The 21,758-nt window shown below is 38.6% G+C and overlaps 1 protein-coding gene across 6 annotated transcripts in view; it reads left to right on the top strand.

Moving 5' to 3' along the window:
- FRYL (FRY like transcription coactivator) overlaps positions 1 to 21,758 on the top strand; it is a 263,771-nt gene that overhangs the window by 63,945 nt on the left and 178,068 nt on the right. For 5 of the 6 annotated variants that reach the window (XM_047719249.1, XM_047719247.1, XM_047719246.1 and 2 more), the window contains exon 3: positions 3,275 to 3,412. The exons of the other annotated variant lie outside the window; for it this stretch is intronic. The gene's annotated coding sequence lies outside the window, so the exon portion shown is untranslated. The remainder of the gene's footprint in view (positions 1 to 3,274; positions 3,413 to 21,758) is intronic. 6 annotated transcript variants of the gene reach the window in all.

The following is a 21,758-nucleotide window of genomic DNA, read 5'->3' as shown; positions in this document are numbered from 1 at the left end:
TATAGTATATAGCACATACAACCTACAAAATATGTGTTAAGCGATAAAGCTTCCTGTCAATGGTTACTCTTAGCAGTTTAGTTTTTGGGGAGTCAAAGTCTAAGCAGATTTTTGACTGTGCATAAGTCAGCACTCTTCACTCATGTTGTTCAAGGTCAACCGTGTAAGTATCAAATACATCCAGAAGTCAAATTCAGAGTTTTGAGTTGGAATCCTTGAAGTTAATCATTTTACCCAGTGGGATAACCATTTCTATGGCATTTTCTAACAGCTTTTTCCTTAAAAACACAGTAAACAGGGATTTCCATTTCTTTATGAAGCAGCCTTCTCATCAATTATGTAATAATTAAGTTTTTCTTTTTTTTTCTTTCTACTTTGTGCCAGACATCATAACTGCCTTGTTCTCCTTTTGAAGTTATAAAGTATATAGACAAGCGTTAAGAATATTATAGTGAACATCCCTGAGATTCATTTACTCTTAATTTTTCCTCTGTTTGCCTGAGATTATTTTCTGTATCATTGTATATCGTAGACCTATACTTCAGGTGTCTTCCTACAATTAAGATATATTAAATTTGTAGATTTGTGTTCTTTATAATTCTAGTAATCCTGTTCAGAAGGGAAATGAGGTTAACGTGCTATCTGAACACCCATTCAACTTTCTCTTTTACTTTTGGACTGAAGTGAAACAAAGCTGTCCTTAGAAGACTTCATTTGACCTGAGATCCTCCCAAGCACCAGAGCCGGGCCACTGTTCTCTTTATTTATTGCACATGGAAGCTTCTAGACCATTTTTCTTGATGCAGGTTTAAAGCCTTGCTCCTCAAACCTTGTGCTGTTTGACTCTTTACAGTTTCTTCAGTGTTGCCCAATACCAACTGACCTCTGCAGGTCACTCTTGTTTATGTGACTTTTTTCTTAAAATAAGAAACTATAGCATTCATTACATGTACACTAGGACCTCAGTTACAACCTGTTTGACCTTAACCATGTCAAAAGTAGTATTATCACAGTAGTAATAGAAATGACTCTATTTGTAGATAAAATATTCTCCAAATTAATCAAGTGAAAGGAGGGTTAAAATGAGTCCCATGTTAAGTGAATATATATGGACACAAGATGGAGAAGACAATTGACATGCAGAAAGAAACCCCAAACCAAAAGGAAAACAATAAAACCCAAACCTGCTAAAAATGACTATAACCCATAATGAAGGCCAGAGAGGTATAAACCAACCATTTCCCAAAGGTAACCAAAGACCTATGTTTATTTTATCAAAAGTGGAAGTTGGAAATAGGAAGGTTTTGTATCTGTTAAGGAGTCATTGAAAATTCTAGACAGACATTGGGAAGTCTTGAAATGACACAGTGCTCTGACAATGTGGTTACAAGAAGAGAAAACACATTTTTATAAAAAGTATGGTATTAGCTTTTGCTGTGTCTGAGCAAGAAATTCCAAACAGAAGCACAATGAGAGACCTGGGCATCCTGGTACAAATCGGTCCTCTTTGAAGTTATAGTATTCCTAAAACTGCTTTGTACTCTAGGAGTAATTGGTTTTGTGATTCGTCCTAGAAGAGGAAGTGAAAGTTTAAATTTCATTAAATACAGACTATTCTGTGACTGTACTACCCAATATAGACAGGAAAGATGGGCTGTTTGTCATAGAAGCTTTTATTTGCTTTGAGGGAGAAATGATTCCATGTCCTAAGAAGATAAAACAGTATCAAGAATTATGGTAGAATTGTGGATATCGCTTTATTTACAGATTCAGAAATACTTGGTGGGGCAGTCAAAATATTCATATTTCTAAGTTCTTTGGCTTTGAAGATTTGGTTGTAATCATGATTTAATCAGTTATGCCTGTTAGCAAATAGAATATCATATTTTTCTAACTTGGCTAAGGGAATTTTAAATTAAGGTTAAGTTCAAAATTAATATTTCAGAGAGTAGTTAGTCCTTTCTCTTGGGTTGGAGATTAAATTCATTAAACAGAAAAAAAGTAGTAAAAAACCGGTTATGATTTCAAATGAAGTTTATTTGAATATTCAATGCCAGTTTTAAAATGTGGCCTATTTAGCTATTGAAAAATGCCAAGACTTTCAATGGTATTAAAAACATGGAATATGTACAATTACCTGAGTTCTTATGTATAGTAAAAGGAAAACTCTCTGTATTCATTGGTTTTATTCTTAGTAACCATCCAGTTGTTTTATTATTTATTTATTTATTTATTTTTTAAAGATTTTATTTATTTATTTGACAGAGAGAGATCACAAGTAGGCAGAAAGGCAGGCAGAGAGAGAGGAGGAAGCAGGCTCCCTGCTGAGTAGAGAGCCCGATGCGGGGCTCGATCCCAGGACCCTGAGATCATGACCTGAGCCCAAGGCAGAGGCTTTAACCCACTGAGCCACCCAGGCGCCCCCATCCAGTTGTTTTAGATGTGGTATTATAATTTATAACCCATAACTCCATCAGTTAATATAATAGGACTTCAAAAAATATGTATCCCATAACTTTTCTGTAAATGAAGTAAATACTAGGCCTCATGGGTATATCAACTACTTTGCAAATCTGTTTATTTTCATGAGTAAAATAAAAATGTATTAAATGTACTATTGTATAATGAAGGTATTGACATGTTAGTTCAAGCATTGTCTAGTAAAAGCATTACTTGTCCTGTGAAGAAAAGAAAGGAAGGGGGGAAACTGTAGATTAAAACGGATTTAAGAGACACGGTAACAGTTGCCTATATGGATTTTGTTTAGATCTGGATTAGAACAAACTTAAAAAAAATACTCTGATACAATTGGGGAAATTTGAGCACTGAATGGTATTTGATGTTATAAATTATTATTATTAATTGTAGATATTTTCATAATTGGCTTATGTTTAAAAAGTAAATTTCTACCTTAAAGAGATGGCATGTAGAATTATCTACAGATGAAGTGGTACGATGTCAGGAATTTGCTTCAGGATAATCCAGAGTGGTGGGCTAAGGAGTTAAGGGGTGGGTGGAGATATCAGTGAAATATGGTTTGCTAGGCGTTCATAAGGGTGGGGGTCATAATACTATTCTCAATAATTTTGCATTGGTTTGAGTTTTTTCATAATAACAGATTTAGAAAAAATACAGTGCAACAGTATTAAAGATAACTGACAGTACTAAGTGACTCTGCCTTATCATCTGTTCAGAAGTAAAGACGTGTATAAGCACCACAAAGGTACTTAGAAATGTATCTTATGTGTAAATCTTATATTTTGTTTCCCTTTAGAGCTGAAGCCATTTATTTGAATCTTGGATGATTAACACCTAAATGCTTAACTCTCAGAACTACTGCTCAAGAGTCCCACCACAGTCAGGATTAGATGATTCAAGTTACCACCGAGAAATTACTGTCTTGAGTTCTCCGGTAAGACGATAATAAATATTCTAAAGACTAAATAATGACTGTGCGGTCTAAAAAGATTTTTAAGTGCTGGATGTGAGTGACTGACTTCTAGTATAATTTTTTAATCCTGACTCCTGTACCAGCAGTTGGAAGCTATGATCATCAACCAGAGAGCTTAGAAATATCAACAAGCAACAAGACTTCATGGCCTTTCCGCATAGATTTAGCTAGTGATGGGCACAGTCTTGTCACTGGAATGTCCCTGGAATGCTACGCTTTCCCCTTGCTGTATGTCTCAGGGTGGGTCCTTCCAAAGCTGTCGCTGAAAAAGTCTGGCTTCCAGGATGTTCGTTAGGGATCCACACCTGCCAACAGGGGAGGTGAGGAAGCAGATTAGGCAGAGGAAATCAAACCACAATGCCGGCTTAACAAAGCCTTGGCCAAGCCCACAGGAAGAACTGTAGTTGTGAGAGTTTCTTTCCCTTCCTAAATAAATAGTAAGCTCCTTGGGAGCAGAGACATATTTTCAGTGCCCTTGTACGTTGCACAGGCCATTGTAGAAGGCGCTCAGCAAACATCTGTGGAATGAGAGAAATCTGAGAAAAACCTTGTGACTTCTTCCTTAACACCTAATCCTTGCCTTTTCCTTCGCCGGTTGAAAGTGCAGTTGAGAACGTGCGGTTCGTAGAGACACAGGCAGTTATCTTGTATATCATGAACACAGAAGGGAACTTGCCCTCCATTATCAGCCTGTGTTATAAACCACTGTTTCTGGGCTCCATAAGATAAGGGAGACCTGTAACGGGACCCCAAGAGAACCGCAAACCGAAGTTGGAAAGAATGTGTGATCCTATCTATTGAGAAGTAGAGGGAAAGACCCTGGCGGACACAGCAGTAGCTTCTCAGCTCTTCAGACGTACCGATTACGGTTCTAACCAGTTGTTTTTTTTTCCTGTGTGTGGGGAATAGGCTGTTCAGATAGGAGTTTTTATCCTTTCATGCTCAGGGGTTAAGACAACAACCATTTCTTAGGAGCATTTTTTGAAAGTCAACATTATTTTCTAGTAAGTACGGTCCTGCTTTAGGGTAAGAAATTTAAGTCTTTCATTGGATTTCCTTGTTTATCCTTCATTTTTACTGTAGGATTCCCTGAGACAGGATACGCATTAATAAATCCTCTTAAGGGGTGCCTGGGTGGCTCAGTGGGTTAAGCCTCTGCCTTCGGCTCAGGTCATGGTCTCAGGGTCCTGGGATCGAGCCCCACATCGGGCTCTCTGCTAAGCAGGGAGCCTGCTTCCCTTCCTCTCTCTCTCTGCCTGCCTCTCTGCCTACTTGTGATCTCTGTCTGTCAAATAAATAAATAAAATCTTTAAAATAAATAAATAAATAAATAAATCCTCTTAATTTTCTCTGAACCTTAGTAATATATTGCTGCTTTACATGTAGAGGACCTTCAATTAATATCTTTTAAATGAATGAAAGAAAAAATAGTTGACTTCACAATGTGGTAGAATAATAAGGATTAAACACTCAGCAATTTAGAACCAGAAGTTCTGAATTTTTCTTTTTTTTTAAAGATTTTTTTTCTTTTTTCTTTTTAGATTTTTAATTAATTAATTAATTATTTTTTAAAAAAAACCATTTTATTTATTTATTTGACAGACAGAGATCACAAGTAGGCAGAGAGGCAGGCAGAGAGAGAGGGGGAAGCAGGCTCCCTGCTGAGCAGAGAGCCCGATGTGGGGCTCGATCCCAGGACCCCGGGACCATGACCTGAGCGGAAGGCAGAGGCTTTAACGCACTGAGCTACCCAGGTGCCCCTCTTTTTAGATTTTTTAAAGATTTTTCTTTTAAGATTTTATTTATTTGCAATAGAACGAGAGAGCGAGCATGCAAGCAGGAGAAGTGGCAGAGGGGGAGGGAGAAGCAGGCTTTCTGCTGGGCAGGGGGCCCCATCAGGGGCTCTAGCCCAGGGCCCAGAGATCATGACCTGAGCCCAAGGCAGAGAGACGCTTAACCGACTGAGCCAGCCAGGTGCCCCTTTATATTGCAATTTTTCCTGATAGCTATATAAACTTCTGTGCTTCATCTTTTAAAATAATTTAAGTTATTTTCTTCGTGTTGAGTATTAGAATGAGATTGTGCTCATTCACTGAGTGAATCAGATTTTTTTTAATTATTACTAAAATGTATATCCTTCGAAGTTATAAATTTGATTACTTAGGGAGTTTATACCTTACGTGATCCTTCTGTTTATTTACTTCTTGCTCACTTTGTAGCCTCACCAGAGGGCAGGCAAAGAAAAGGAGAGAAGGAGATACTAATTTCAGTTCTCAAGTCTCATGTAGGCACACTTCACTGACATATTTTGTCCGGCTTCTGGACTACAGTAAGGCAGTAGGATCAGCTGCTTTTGTTATTTCAAAATATTTAGTAGAATGCTCAGTTATTTGGAATTAAATTATGTAAGGTTGATTACTGGGTTTATAGAACTAAATATTTATACTTTAAATTCTTCAATTTTGCATTCTTTAGACCCATGTATTTTTAAATTATCAATCCTTTTTGATAATTCACGCCAAAGTTTTCATTGCTACTATCAATAATCACCATTGACTGCAGTGAGTTCTTTTTGTGTTTAAAAGTACCTTGGAAGGTTCGCAATACAGTATGACGTTTTAAATTACTGCTTTTAATCTCCCATAAAACTTGATGTTTCTGAGGTCTCAGTGAGTTTTCAGAATGCTAAGAATTATCTTTTGAATACAAGTTACTGTTTTGCACTTCAGTTGTAAGTTTCTTTAAAAGTAAGACACGCCCCAAAGTAAAGTAAATTTGTTTTAACATTATCCCAGCTTAGATTTTCAAAGTCTAAATGTTAAACCAAGTGGATGCTAGGCATTTTATAGTCTCCATATTGCTGTTAACACCCATTGTACACGTACGTGTATAGCTGTGTATGAACGAAGTGCGGTTTTATGGGCTAGAGCTGTTTGGTTTGTTATCAGTGTGAACAGCAAATGTCTTAAAAATCAGCTTTGGAACAGCTGGCAGTTGACCTGCTGGCGTTTGGCACCACCTAAGTTCACGTGACGTTTCTTTGCTCTTTGACACAAATAGTGTAACTGACCTTCTCATCAGGAAGTTGGTGCAAACATCTTTCCATGTGCTTGTGGGTCTAGTAATGCAGAAGAACCTTAAAATGGATTTTTTAAAGAGAGTCATTCCTCCCATTCTTCCGGGAGATGTGGTTTTGGATACTAGAGATAATTTTCCAGAAAGCTCTCCAAGATTACTTAAGATGAGACGTCTTAGTTGGCTTTCATCAGAGAAGATCATAGATGAGAAAGATGGAATCCATTTCTGTCACAGTAATTATGACAGACACCCACATCAGCAACTGGGTAAAGATGCATTCTTTTCAATTCTTTAAAATATTTTAGGAAAGTAAAATTATTTTTACAAGTATGAAGTCTGGTGAGCATACATCTTTATTTTGAAAATCAAGTATAAATAGTAAAAATGTTTAATATAGTAGAGGTATATTTGATCTAAACTTTTTTTAGTATCAAAATCGTTGTTTTGAGTTTAGATGGAGAAATATTGATGCCATAAATCAAGATTAAAGCCATTAGTAAAAGAAAAAGTTTGGTGATCTTTGGAAAATATTTTGATGAACGAGTGTTATACTTACTGAAAAAATGTTACTGGTACAACCTATGAGATATGTAAATGAAAATTGAGATATGAGTTTTATCTATCATTATAGAATCCACTTAAATTTTGTTTAAAAATATATCCCATTCTTATTATATATATATATATGTGTATATATATATATCCCATTCTTTTGTTCTGAAGATAAATATTTAGGGTAAAATATAAAAAAAGTCACATCTTTGAATATAATTATTATTTTGTGTCATTATGCCTTTGTTTCCTATAGTCTTGCAAAATTGAATATAACACCTTTTAAAGTCTGAGAGGATGACAGTTATTATGTGTTAAGAGAAAAATCAGTTTTGCGTATAGTAACTAGAAAATATTAAAAGATAGGAAAATTGTTTAGGAAGAAGATGGAAAAATGCTTTAAGTTTTTACATTTTTGACTTAAACACTTTAAAATGTTAAAATGTTCTGTGTTAAGTATGAGCTTTGTAATCTTAGGGAATAAATGTGGGCTCATATAAATTAATGTAATATTTAGTAGAAAGAGGAGAGTTCCTATAAACCCTCTGCAAGTGTGATACATATTTTTATAGTTGTTTTCTGTGCATATTTTAATATGTGCATACACATTTTTACTTATAGAATTAAATAATGAGATTTACTCTCCCAACTATTCTTATACTTGCTTTTTCAGTTAATACAGCATAAATATGTCTCTCTTAAAATGCTCTCCATTGTGTGGTTATAATAATATATTCATTCAGTGTCTTATTGATGAACATTTAGGATGATTTTAATTTTTAGTTATTAAAAAATTGTTATGTAGTAAATATCCCTTGGTATATCACTTTATATTTTTGTGTGATTACTTCTCAGTAGAAATTTCTATCTGCATTTTTAAAAGATTTTATTTATTTATTTATTTGACAGAGAGAGAGAGATCTCAAGTAGGCAGAGAGGCAGGTAGAGAGAGAGGAGGAAGCAGGCTTATCCCTCAAACAGAGAGCGCAGTGCGGGGCTCGATCCCATGACCCTGTGATCATGATCTGAGCTGAAGGCAGAGTCTTAACCCACTGAGCCACCCAGGCACCCCTCTATCTGTATTTTAAGTTTTTACAGACAATGCCAAGTAACCTTTCAAAAATTTTTCCATGTAAGCTCCCCAGGGCAGGGCGTTTCCCTATTTCTTTTTTTGTATTCTCCCTAACACTATTTCTTGTCAGTTTAAAACATAGGGTGATATTTCTGAGAATCCATATATTTTGTTTTAAAAATATCCATTTTTAAAAGAAAGGAGGAGGAGCTTTTAAGGTTTAAGAAGAAATATATGTTGGCATTTACAGTGTACTGGTAAGAAGTCATTTTCCATGCTCTTCACTTAATTGGGTGGATGAAGTGGAGGTAAGGCCACTGATGGGTTAGTGTGTCTTAATTTAAATTAAAATCTATGAGTTGTTCAGCCCCTAGTTCTGTGTTCAGCAGTGTACGCATATGTGAAACATATTAATATATTTATATGTGTACTTATTTATTAAAAATTTACCTTTCCTTTAAGTTTCCCTCTTGAACCATTTGATTTTCTTTACTGTGCCGTGAACAGTATGGTTAGACTTGATGCTGAAATGGAATGTGCCATGCCCATTAGTTTCATATGACTCTTTTTTTAGTTTAAAGACTGTCTTACACATTTTTGAACAAAGCACGCATGTTATGAAGTGTGATCATTAGAGGCGCCTAGGCAGCTCAGTTGGTTAAACGTCTTGAGTCTTGATGTCGGCTCAGGTCATGATCTCAGTGACCAGAGATCAGGCCCTACATCAGGCACTGTGCTGAGCATGGAGCCTGCTTGAGATTCTCTTTCCCTCTCCCTCGGCCCCTCCCCACCACTTGTGCGTGATGCTTTCACTCTCAAAAAAAAAAAAAAAAAAAGGTGTAACAGATTTGTAATTTATGTGAATTTGCAAATAAACACTCAAGTTAATGATTAAGAATTTTCTGTAGTATCTTTTTTTTTTTTAAAGATTTTATTTATTTATTTGACAGAGATCACAAGTAGGCAGAGAGGCAGATAGAGAGAGGGGGGAAGCAGGCTCCCCACCGAGCAGAGAGCCTGATGCAGGGCTCTATCCCAGGACCCTGAGATCATGACCTGAGCTGAAGGCAGAGGCTTAACCCACTGAGCCACCCAGGCGCCCCTCTGTAGTATCTTTTTACTAATCATGGTCAAAGCAAAGCAGAATCATGGAGTACTGAAGAATCTGTTGTCTGAAAATTCAGGGGCTGCAAGTTCTTTGCAGAACTCTTGCTTGGTTTTTCTCTTCAAGAATAAAATTCAGCTTCATGGAGTGACTTAAAATTAATTGACAGGACTTCTTTGGCAATTTCTGCACAGGGACTTGGTCTTAAAATGTTTGGTTCTTAAATTTAAATTTACTGATCAGTTCCTTTTCTTGCATCTCAAGATTTGATAATAAATTTATATCGTACATAAGAATAAGACACACATGCTGGCAATTTGCAAACCTGTGCCCCTGGGGCTAATGATACATTATATGTTAATAAAAAAATAAAAATAAAAGAATAAGACACACACGATTCACAGCAATGTGCAAATAGGTTGCTTGGAACTCAGCTTGAGTGAATTTTATTTCCTGTTTACTGGTGGTTCTGGGATAGAGATAATGCAGTAGTTTAGCCAGAAGTCATGCAAATATGACTGTTCTGCAAATATGACTGGGTACATAGTTCTTCTAAGGGGTGTTACCGTTTTGTTCGTGCAGTGAAAGGAGAAATCAAGACTATGAAAAGTTTTCATATCACTAATGCCAAGAACAAACTAGCTTTTACAGAGAAACTAGTGTGATATCTCATAGCTTTGTACTTGGATCAGTTGCCAACTTGTTTACTTGCTAATTCAAAGTGAAAGGTGTGATTTCTAAGGAATGTTAGACAAGGTTGTAATATGGATAGATAACACTATACTTTGTGAGAGAATCAATTGAGAATAAGCTAGTCTGCGGTATACAGAAATTTACTTGGTACTTGTAACTCCAGAAGTGTTCATAGATGTGTAGGGTTTCCTTAACAAAAAGATGTGTAGAATTTTGAGGTATTTCCAGGATTGACATTTTGAACGTTTTTCTTTGCTTTTGATCAACTCTTTCATTTTTTCTCCTAATTATTAAGTTAACCTAATATTTTAAGAATTTTGTAGAAATTCTCAAACAGCTCACTGGATTTGCCGGAAATCCTTTGTTTCTCTGTAAAACATCTATAAACAGATGCCTGTGGTACACTGCACACTGTCCAAAGCCTTTCCCACCATTTTTGCACCCAACAGGTTGTGTGGGCTTACCAAGAGTTGGCTGTGTTTTAAGCTAAACCTGTTTATGCCAATTATGCTTGTAATTGTGGTCCTGTAACTTAATTAGGTATTACGTAATTAAGTGAAGTATGAGACTGAAAAGAAGGGGTTGTTTTGGTATAAACAAGGTTGACTGGTTGGGTGAGACTCCATGAACATCAATTCCTGAAAAAAATAAATTGCGTTTGAATTACAGGTTGGTCAGAGAAGTGTATAAGATCGGAAGCGTTTTTTCCTCAGATACTTTCAACTTCCCTTTCCACTTTGAAGAAATTGAAATTGGAAATCATAGGCAATGTATATGGGTTGGACTTTAGGCAAGGCAGACAATGCTGTGATCAGCAAATTCATCTTAAGGACTTGGCACTATATCAAATGCTAGGGAACAAATTATGGATTTTATATTTTAAGTTAAAATAAAACTTTTAGTGGACCTATTGCTCTTTGTTTCCCCTGATTCCAGCTTTAATAGAACTTTTTGATTAGATGATTACCTAACAGTTGTAATTTATAGTAAAGGAACTCTGCTGTATATAGTTCTGTAAAGTTGCGACTTTGTTAAAGAAGTAAATCATTTCTGTCCCAGCTTCTTTGATGAAAAAAAAAAGGAATCAAGTTGTTCATGGTATGTAATCTTATTCATAATATGCTTAAGTAGCCATGTATTTTTGGTGTAGAGTCCTAATCATGGGATCAAAGACTGATTTCACTGATAAATATTGGTAGAATTGGCATAAATGATATCTATCTTCAGACATAAAAGTTGGTGGGGAGAAGATGCCCTTCACTGATTCAGAATATACCACAATGTTGTCCAACCACTGAAGAACAGTGACTGTTAGGCACGGTCATGAGTCAGATCCTAAGAATCAGGCAGTGTGTTTCCCCAGGCTTCTGTTGTGACACATGCAAAGCCCTTCCATCTCCAAGACTGGGTTATTTTTATTCTGATGGAATCAACCTTTATTTTGTTGTTGTTCATTCTGTTTGGAGGCAAGAATAAGTGAGTGTAAATACGTTATAAGATTGATTTTATAATTCACCAGGAACAGAGATGATTGAACGGAATTGAGTATATCACTGTTAAGGATGGAAGAAACTTTTGAGCACCTTCTGTATTCTGGGCACTGTTTTCTTGTTTTGTTTTACCAGTAGCTTAATTTTGTCTACCTATTTAGTGTATACCACAAGTATAAAGGAAGTTGAAAATAAACTCTACCTACTGATGTGTTCCAGGATATGGCACATAATAGTTGCTCAATAAATGACTGGTTGAATGAGAAAATGTTCTCTTAAGTCCTCCTGCAAACCTTGTGAGATAGGTTGTTATACAAAGTTTTAAAACTTCAGAGAGGCTTAAGCGAATTATTTGAGGACTTTTAGTTCCTAAGTTGTAGCCCTTGCTTTTTTTTTTTTTTCCTCCCCTTAAAGATTTATTTATTTATTTATTTGACAGACAGAGATTACAAGTAGGCAGAGAGGCAGGCAGAGAGAGGAGGAAGCAGGCTCCCGCTGAGCAGAGAGCCAATGCGGGGCTCAGTGTCAGGACCCTGGGATCATGACCTGAGCTGAAGGCAGAGGCTTTAACCCACTGAGCCACCCAGGCGCCCCAGCCCTTGCTTTAAAGTCAAGCATTTGTTCCTTGTACTCCATCTCGCTGCAGTGTTTGAGGTTTTCAAATCTTTATTTATAAAGTATTATTTTTTTTAATTTACTTATTTATTTTTTAAAGATTTTATTTATTTATTTGACAGACAGAGATCACAAGTAGGTAGAGGAGGCAGGCGGGGGGCGGGGAGCAGGCCCCCTGCTGAGCAGAGAGCCCAAGGTGGGACTCGATCCCAAGGACCCTGGGATCATGACCTGAGCTGAAGGCAGATGCTTTAACCCACTGAGCCACCCAGGCGCCCCTAAAGTATTTTTTTTTTTTAAAGAGGGAGGGCATCTGTCAAGTTTAATTTTGCCGGTAAAGTGCATATCCTTTTTTCCCAGTGATTTCATTTTAATTAAGAGCTATATTTCAATAGGAAAACACTTTAATTTCAATATAAAGCATTACTGTTTGAGGCCCCGTGTTTCATTTTAATGAGCAGTTGATAATTATTTTTATAACACTCTGTTACATAAGCTGATGAAGTGAATAGCCGTTTCACGTGACTTTTACAAAAACAATTAAGAGGCATGCATTGGGATGCCATTCCCTTTCATTACAAAGCATTAATGACTCCATGGGATGGAAAATAAACTTTTAAATGGTACACTGGTATACCTCTCTTGAGGTACTCAGCACAGCTCACTAGCAGGGACAAAGCAGAATGTAGCATTTAGTATAAAATTCCAAATGCATCTTGTTTGAGTTTTATTTATTTATCTTTTTTTTTTTTTTTTTAAGATTTTATTTATTTGTCAGAGAGAGCACAAGCCAGGGCAGGGGTGGGGAGCAGTAGGCAGAGGGAGAAGCAGGCTCCCCGATGAGCAGGGAGCCTGATGCAGGGCTCGATCCCAGGACCCTGGGATCATGACCTGAGCCGAAAGCAGATGCTTCATGGACTGAGCCACCCAGGCACCCCTCTTGGCTGACTTTTGAAGGCTGCTATCTATATACGGCTAGTAAAGAAAAGGGGGTGCTGTTATTAACTGGATTTCCTTAATAAGGGATCTTTCCAGTTTTGTTTTTGCAGAACTGATCTCAGTGGCCAGGTTTTGTTTCTCCAGAACAGCTCAGTTTTGTCTGATACGACCTGTATTGGCTAGAGGACTAGCATGGCAGGTCAGTCTCTTGTGAGGACGGAATGAGATGGGCAAAGAGCCATTGAAGTCTTCCTAGAGAGTGGACCATTAGTAGGGAGTTTAGAGGAGATCCTGGGAGAACACGGAGATGAGGTTTTCTTCTGGCACTTCTGCCTGTAGACAGAACAGACCTAAGGAGATGGGAGAATCGTTTGGAATTCAAATGTGATGAAAAGGATGGTGGGTAAGGCAATGTCTGGGAGGAACCTGAGCTCCAAATGATAATCCGTCTGCTCTGGGATTTCTGGTCTGACCCACATGATAACTTGCTGTAAATATGTGAAGGAGTTCAGGAGTTTTTCTTGCTTATACAAGTGGGATTTGGAAGCATTGGGGCTTTCATAGTGTCATGAAATCAAGCAGCGTCCCTGTCTTCAGAGAGCCTTGGGAGCACTTCCCAGGCTGTAATCATCAGAGGACATAGAAGCCTTATTGGGTGTTCTGTTCGCGCCTTTTCCATCTCTTCAAGAATTCCTGTGGCGGAGCTATTGGGAAGACCCCCAGCAGCGATAGCAAAGGGGCGGTGGGGTACCATGAAAGGAGCAGAGTGGGCTTTCATCCAGATGGAGCTGAGCTGGCGCGGTGACCGGCTGCGTGTCCTTGAACAAGTTACTTCATCTCTCTCGGCCAGTTAACCTCCCCTCTCAGTCTGAATGATAGCTGCTTTTTTAGCTTTGTTTTTGAGATGATAAAAAATGGCAGCAGAATCGACACGTGGTTGAATACACGGTGGCTTTCGTTACTTACAAAAAGTTTTGGAGTTTTAACCTGGAGGTAGATGAATCATGTCTAACTAGCATTCATGCCTGGATCACTGCGTACTGGGAAACACTCTAGGAATTTGGATCTAGGTCTTTTACTGTGCCTAATTCCAAAGCTTTAGCCTGTGATTTATGGCGACGGGACAGTTCACGGGAGCTGGAACTGCGCACTTTTTCTTGTGCTCCCTTTGTCCACAGTGTGTGCTCCGCCAGATAACCACCGCCAAGCGATTGCACGATGCAGATACAGAGGTTTTTGGAAGTCAGTGCTACAAAGTGACCTTGTACTTCCTTGTGGTTGCGTGATATTTCTTAAAAAATTATTTATTTACTTTTAAAGATTTTATTTATTTATTTGTCAGAGAGCGAGCACGCACAAGCAGGGGGAATAGCAGAGGGAGAGGGAGAAGCAGGCTCCCTGCTGAGCAGGGAGTCCAACGTGGGCCTCAGTCCCGTCCTGAGATCAGGACCTGAGCCAACGGCAGATGCTTAACTGACTGAGCCACCCAGGTGCCCCTCTCTTGGTTGTTTTTAAAGTGAGCCTAACACTTCATAAGAAAGATCATTTTAGACCGTCTCCTCAAGTGACTTGGATGTTTATTTTTTTTAAGTTGGCACAGTTAAGTATGGCTTCGGTTAGGGTCAGAGTTTTACTTCCTTAGACTTTAGAAAGGACTTGAAGAAACTTAACTGAAGTAAAGATGTATCTGTCTCACTTTTTTTTTTTTTTAAGATTTTATTTGTTTATTTGACAGAGAGAGAGATCACAAGTATGCAGAGAGACAGACAGAGAGAGAAGGGTTGGGGGAAGCAGGCTCCCTGCTAAGCAGAGAGACGGATGTGGGACTCGATCCCAGGACCCTGGGATTGTGCCCTGAGCTGAAGGCAGAGGCTTGACCCACTGAGCCACCCAGGCACCCCTCTGTCTCACTTTTTAAGGGGTCTGGAATAGCCTCTCCTCTCTCCCCATTTACTGGGCTGTTTCCTAATCACAGAATTGATACAGACCTAGTATGTACTGGTACAATGATAGTAGTTGTTAAAAATATTACAATTCCTCCTCTCAGTTGAAGGTATTATATCTAGGATGAAATAGTTGAAACAGAGTAGATAAGAAAAATATATAACTGGAGCACCTGGGTGGCTCAGTGGATTAAGCCTCTGCCTTCGGCTTAGGTCATGATCTCAGGGTCCTGGGATCGAGCCCCACATCGGGCTCCCTGCTCAGCGGGGAGCCTGCTTTCCCTCTCTCTCTGCCTACTTGTGATCTCTCTCTCTGTCAAGTGAATAAAAAAAATCTTTAAAAGAAAAATATATAACTAAATAGGGTCGCTTCAGTGGCTCAATCGGTTGGGCTCAGTCGGTTGACCTGCCTTCAGCTTAGGTCAGGATCTCAGAGTACTGGGATCGAGTCCTTATAGGGCTCTCTGCTCAGCAGGAAGCCTGCTTCTCTTTCTCCTGCTCCCCCTGTGTGTGCTGTCTGTCAAATAGATAAAATCTTTTTAAAAAAAAGAAAGAAAAATATATAACTAAATAAATACTAGAGGAAATATGCTGAAATAATAAAGGCATAGAAAGGTGAATAAGATGATACATAATATCTATATCAGAAGACATTAAGGAAACAGTGAAGATGAGGTTAAAAACAAAGGCAGTAAAAGTAGGTACAGATGACTAAAGCTGAATGTAAGTTTAAAATGTAACTAAAGGAATATACTGGAGAAGTTAAACAAAAAATAGTGTGCTGTAAAAGGAGTTCAGGAAACAGCAAACAGGCCAAGGGTTAACTCCACCCACATACAAGCAGGAGCCTTTGGATTGAAATAGCCTTGGGCTCAGCTTCCAGTCCTGCCCCCCACCCCAGCTGCAGTTCTGCAGGCGGGAAGGGGCGGGGTGGACACAGGACAGGATGGAGGGTGGCGAGACACACCACCGAGGTCTCTGCGTCTGCGTCCTTTTCCTTGGCTTCCAATCTTTTCCTCACCCTCAACCTCAGTTAATTATTCTTTGTGACAGGACTAACTCCTAGTCCATGAGCTTCTGTTACTCCATTTAATGTAAAAGCATTGTTTCTTTTCACCCGATGGTGAGTTTTTTGTGATCAGAGTTGATCTTACTTCTGTGGGGAGCCCCAGCGCTTAGCCTGATGTCAGGTGCTTAGGAAACAGTAAATGTTGGCTGGGTTTTTGAGGCCTCTCTCCTTTGGTTCTTGTCCTCTGTGTTCCAGAGCAAGTTTTTACCTGTTCCTGAGAGCTGCTGTCAGTTGCCATAATTAGGCCCCCGGCTTTTTCTTCAAAGTCGTCTAGTACATTGCTCAGTAGGCCGTGGTTGCTGAGGCAGAACTAACCTTCCAGTCACTTCACAACGAAAACAAACAAACCAAAGACCCCAAACAAAATCCTCGAAGCGTGCAGACAGTGATCTAGAACATAGGTCAGCAAACCTTCTTGACTTCCTGGAGCGAAGGGGCCAGATGATATGCAGACAACGGGCGGAGTTGTGTTCCAGTAAAACTCTATACAACCACAGCCGGTGAAGCAGATCTGGCCTGTGTGCTGAAGTGTTCAAAGCCCTAAACTAGATATGGAAAGGAGTCTTGTTGAGGTCAGAGGGCTCCCTGCGGGTAACTTACTTGGGAAGCAGAGAACGGAAGGGATCCATCGGAAGAAGGCATCTAGCGTTATACTTACTTGTATTTTCTACAGCCCCTGAATAGTGCTTTATCCTTAGCAGGTGTTCAGTAAATATTTGTTGATTGAGTTCGGGATCCTGCTCTGTTGCTTGTGTTCCCTGGCCTTCGGTTGTCTCATCTAAAACTTAATGGATTATGTTATGTGATCTTTAAAGTCTCTCCAGTTAGGAAAAAAAAATCTGTGACTCACCAACTGTTTGTGGAAGGCCAGATGGTTTATTCTTTAAAGACAATAATTGTTGGCTTTATTACATTTCCCGTATGCCCTTAGTGCCCTCCTGAGTTCTGGAATGGTCGCTTTTATCAGATGGTTTATAGTTTTTCCACATTGGAACTCCCCATCCATGAAACTCTTCTCTCTCACTCCATCCGACCACGTATATGAACAGAACACACACTCTGTCTGTTTTAATCATCAAATTTATTAAACCTACTCATTTTTCTTTGTTATTTAAAAGAATAAAGTAGCTATAAAGTTAAGTAGATAATCTCAGGTGATTGTAGAAAGACGGCAATGAAGATGAGGATCAGTCTTGTGGCTTAGAATTACATTTTTCTAAATTTTGTATCAACAAAGTGAACATTGCATCATTTGATTTATTCATTTAAATTGTTAAAGAGAAACAATCCAAAATTAACTTACTTATTACAGATATAAATTATAGTCACCTTAACTAAATTCTAAATTCTTTTTCTTAGATTTTTTAAAGAAGATTTTGTTTACTTATTTATTTTTTTGTCAGAGAAAGAGAGAGAGGGGGAGTGTGCACACAAGCAGGCAGAGAGGCAGGCAGAGGCAGAGAGAGAAGCAGGCTCCCTGCTGAGCAAGGAGCCCAAGGCAGGACTTGATCCTTAGACCCTGGGATCATGACCTGAGCCAAAGGCAGCAGCTCAACTGACTGAGCCACGCAGGCGTCCCTTTTTCTTAGATTTTTAATAGCTTTTTCTGTTTTTAGAGAATGATTGACGACTAGGTAAGCTGTGTGATGATCTCTTACACTATTCTCAAGAAGTCTAAGCCAGGGGGTGCCTGGGTGGCTCACTGAGTTAAGCCTCTGCCTTTGGCTCAGTTCATGGTCTCAGGGATCTGGGATTGAGCCCCCCATTGGGCTCTCTGCTCAGCAGGGAACCTGCTTCCCCCCATCTCTCTGCCTGCCTCTCTGCCTACTTGTGATCTCTCTCTCTCTCTCTCTCTGTAAAATAAATAAATAAATAAATAAATAAATAAATGTAAATTTGTTTATTTATTTGTAATTTATTTTGTATTTGTATTTGTATATTGTATTTATTTAAAATTTATTTATTTGTAAATAAATAAAATCTTAAAAAAAAGTATAAGCCAGTATATACTTCTAGTCTACTTAATAAAGAAACTTAAAAAACAAAACAAAATAAAAAAAAGAACTCTGAAAAGTTCTTTGTAAGGAATACAGAAAATTTATTTTTTAGGCCTCTGAATTTTTCTAATCTCTATTCCTTTTTTTTTATTTTTAAAAATTTTTTAATTTTAATTTTTATTTTTTTAAAGATTTTATTTATTTATTTGACAGAGATCACAAGTAGGCAGAGAGGCAGGCAGAGAAAGAGGGGGAAGCAGGCTCCCCACTGAGCAGAGAGCCCGACGTGGGGCTCAGATCCCAGAACCCTGGGTTCATGACCTGAGCTGAAGGCAAAGGCTCAACCCACTGAGCCACCCAGGCGCCCCCCCCCCTTTTTTTAAAGTAGGCTCTGCACCCACCATGGAGCCCAATGCAGGGCTTGAACTCACAACCCTGAGATCAAGACCTGAGCTTAGATCAAAAGTCGGATGCTTTTTTCTTTCTTTCTTTTTTTTAAAGGTTTTTATTTATTTACTTGACAGAGAGAGAGACAGCGAGAGAGGGAACACAAGCAGGGGCAGGAGGAAAGGGAGAAGCAGGCTTCCCTCTGAGTAGGGCACCCGATGCAGGGCTCGAACCCAGGACCCTGGGATCATGACCCTAGCTGAAGGCAGGTGTTTAACAGCTGAACCACCCAGGTGCCCTGAGTCCGATGCTTAACCGACTGAGCTACCCAGGTGCCCCTTCCAATCTCTGTTTTTTTAAATGAGTATAGTTGTGTGCTAAAAATGGCATATACAAAATAATAGTATATTTTAAAATAAAAATAATAGTATATTTTAAAGTAGCTCTTTTTAAACTTTAATGTGTTTGAGAATGACCTAGGGAACTTATAAAAATGTGGGCTCTGCTTTACTGGGTTTAGAGTCAGGCTTTAAAGAATATTAAGATTATGAAGCAGGTTTTTCCAAATTCCTTTTCATGCAGTTTATGGTAAGGTGACCTGTGCATAAATATTTTTCTGTGTTTTGGGCTTGCCTGTCTAATTCTGCTGGACAGGATCTTCATCTTTTCTTCCTACCCCTACTGGTATTCCGCTTGCTAAGTGTGGTTTTTGTCTGTCCATTTGGTTTCCTGTGGAGTTCATTGGCATCTACTTTCCTCTTTGGTTTTGACCCTTCTACTTGACGGCAGCCTTGCTGACTCACTCCTTTGTTGTGAAATCAAGAATGGTATCAAAGGTGGCTTTAATGATAAAAAGTTCTAGTTGATTGAAAACTTACATGCTCCTGGCAGTGCAGGAACAACCCAGAAGGGCTAGTGTTGGCAGGAAATAGTGAGCCCTCACTTGGTAATGGATGGTTCATGGGTACAGTGACCACAGGTCTCCGGAGACCCTGGCTATGTTGTGGTTTAGTCTCTGCTCTGGCATGTCATTAATAGGGGCTACTTTCGTGCTCAAAAAAGTCTGGCCTTGGTCATTTTGTGTTCACCCTGTTCATAGCTTATAGAATTTTATCTATCCTTTACCAATAGGATTGGCCGATTATAATGCATATAATAATACACTTTTCTTTCCAGTACATCTGAATAATATATATTGATGATAGTGACAGTATTTTAGTACTAACAATTCTATTTTTGGGGGGGTAGTGAATATATGTTACATGTATTATAATAAAAGTACAAATCTGATAATGAGTAGCCTTTTGAATGGAAATTTTAATTTTAATTTTTTTAAAGATTTTATTTATTAATTAGACAGAGAGAGATCACAAGTAGGCAGAGAGGCAGGCAGAGAGAGAGGGGGAAGCAGGCTCCCTGCTGAGCAGCGAGCCCAATGTGGGACTCCATCCCAGGACCCTGAGATCATGACCTGAGCTGAAGGCAGCGGCTTAACCCACTGAGCCACCCAGGCACCCTATTTTTATTTTTTAAATTATTTTTTAAAGTTTTATTTATTTCAGGCAATCTCCGTACCCAACACGGGGCTCAAACTCAAGACCTGGAGATCAAGAGTTGCACCCTCTTCCAACTGAGCCAGATAGGCATCCCTAGAAAATTTTAAATCTGGGTTTTTATTAACAGTGTCTTCAAAATTTTTTCAGGCAGTTGGAAACAACTTCTGATGTCCAGGTAAGGATCTCAAGAATTAATTTTAAATCTATTCATAAACATTTTTTTCATTCAAGAAATAATAATATCTTAGCACTGAGCCAAATAATAGCAAGTTGGTATGGTTTGTGAAGGCAAGGAAGAAAGTATGATTACAGGGTCTGGGAGGTTTCATTTTAAGCAGAGGAAGCAATTTTTTAAAATATGTGAAATATATAAAAATAACTTAAACCAAAAGCTAGGAACAAGTTGGTCTATTAATAAATGCCCCGTGTCGGGAAGGTAACAGTAATTGTACCTTACCGCATACACAAGTAATATAATTGCTGCATAGGTTACCACTCCCAAAATTATAGAGTGTGGTTAAAAATGCTTCTTTACAGATTTTATGCTGCTAATTTGTGAATATATTGACGCCTTGACCCAATCTGTGACATTTGCGTAAAACTTATCTTTATTAGAAATCCTTTTATAGCTATATCTATTAATTCAGAAACTCGATTTACATTTCTAGAATAAGCAGTTAATGTGGATGTAACCTGAAACCTTACTACCCAGAAACAGATGGAATTCTGGTTCATTGAGGGAGCAGTTCCCTTCACTCCTGACTTTATTTTGTCGGTTCATTCATAGTGCTGTATTTGAATTATTGTCTCTCTCTCGCTCGCTCTTTTTTGTTTCTTGGTTTGGTTTGATTTGGTTTTATTTCTCTTGAGCGGAATCCATTAATTTCTGGTTATTGTTGGCTAGGGAGTACTTGAAAATAATGAATTAGTTTTTCCCCCTCATCAGCAGAGAAGACAGGCAAGAGAGCTTGTGGGGTCTGTCTACTTGTCCTCTGTCTCTGTAGCCTCCTTCTTACCTATAGTCCTGACATCTCCTCTGTACTTTTGATCATTGTAGTCCATACTCTTGCTGTGACCTACATCTGGTTTTTCCATGTTCCGTGCACAATCCATGGACTCACCTAAACCTAGGGTTCACTTTTGACTATTTGAGCTTTATTTTTTTTTCCCCTGTCCTGTTGGTCACCAAATATATCAAGAAGTATCTAGTAGGAAAAATTGGAATCTCTCTTATTCCCGTCTTTATTGCTTTTTTCCTTTTTTTTTTTTCAAGATTTTATTTATTCAACAGAGAGAGATCACAAGTAAGCAGAGAGGCAGGCAGAGAGAGCGGGGGAAGCAGGCTGCTTGCTGAGCAGAGAGCCCCATGTGGGGCTTGATCCCAGGACCCTGGGATCATGACCTGAGCTGAAGGCAGAGGCTTTAACCCACTGAGCTCCCCAGACGCCCTATTGCTTTTTTCCTAATTACTGCAAGTATACTATGTATTTTTTAGTCCTTTCCTTTCCCCTCGGCAACTTATGCTCAGTAGACTTCAGGAGAACCTCCACCTAATCATCAATGGGTCTGTCTCTCCTTGTTCCTGTTCAGAACTCTTCTCCAGTATCTAGCCAATGATTTCAGTTTTTCTTGGAGCCCTCCAGATATTTCAGGGGGTCTTTTCAGATTTTCTCAGGTAAGTGAAAGGAAAAAAGTGGGCATGACGCTGGTACCCTTATCCTTGGTTAGCCCAAGTTACTTTGATTTTTTTTTTAAAAAGATTTTCTTTATTTATTTGAGAGAGAGAGGGAGAATAAGAGAGAATGAGTGAG

The sequence above is a fragment of the Lutra lutra genome, chromosome 2, assembly GCF_902655055.1.
Source record: "Lutra lutra chromosome 2, mLutLut1.2, whole genome shotgun sequence".
Lineage (NCBI taxonomy): Eukaryota > Metazoa > Chordata > Mammalia > Carnivora > Mustelidae > Lutra > Lutra lutra.
Note: the sequence above shows the minus strand (reverse complement) of the source record. Positions and strands in the feature narration are given on the sequence as shown.